Source organism: Morone saxatilis, unplaced genomic scaffold (assembly GCF_004916995.1).
Source record: "Morone saxatilis isolate NCDOM2014 unplaced genomic scaffold, NCSU_SB_2.0 Contig21, whole genome shotgun sequence".
NCBI lineage: Eukaryota > Metazoa > Chordata > Actinopteri > Moronidae > Morone > Morone saxatilis.
In genome coordinates this window covers 15,193,774-15,194,055 of record NW_023339774.1, presented here as the reverse complement: position 1 = coordinate 15,194,055, position 282 = coordinate 15,193,774, and positions in this window count along the sequence as shown.

The following is a 282-nucleotide window of genomic DNA, read 5'->3' as shown; positions in this document are numbered from 1 at the left end:
TTCAGAGGCAAACGTTGTACTTTTACTACATTAACGTTACACTTATCTGACAGGTGTAGCTGCTTGCTTTACAGACAGCATAGGGTTTTAAAGTAAAATAAATAAAGTCATACATTACAATAGCCAATATAATCCGTTTCCCCATCATAATATTGACTGTAATATCTGTCACACCACTTCTGATACTTAACCAACACTAACAATACTTCTATACTAAAAATTACACATGGAGATTTGAGAAATGTTACCTCAAGTGAAGTTTCTAGCTTCTCTGCATTGGCT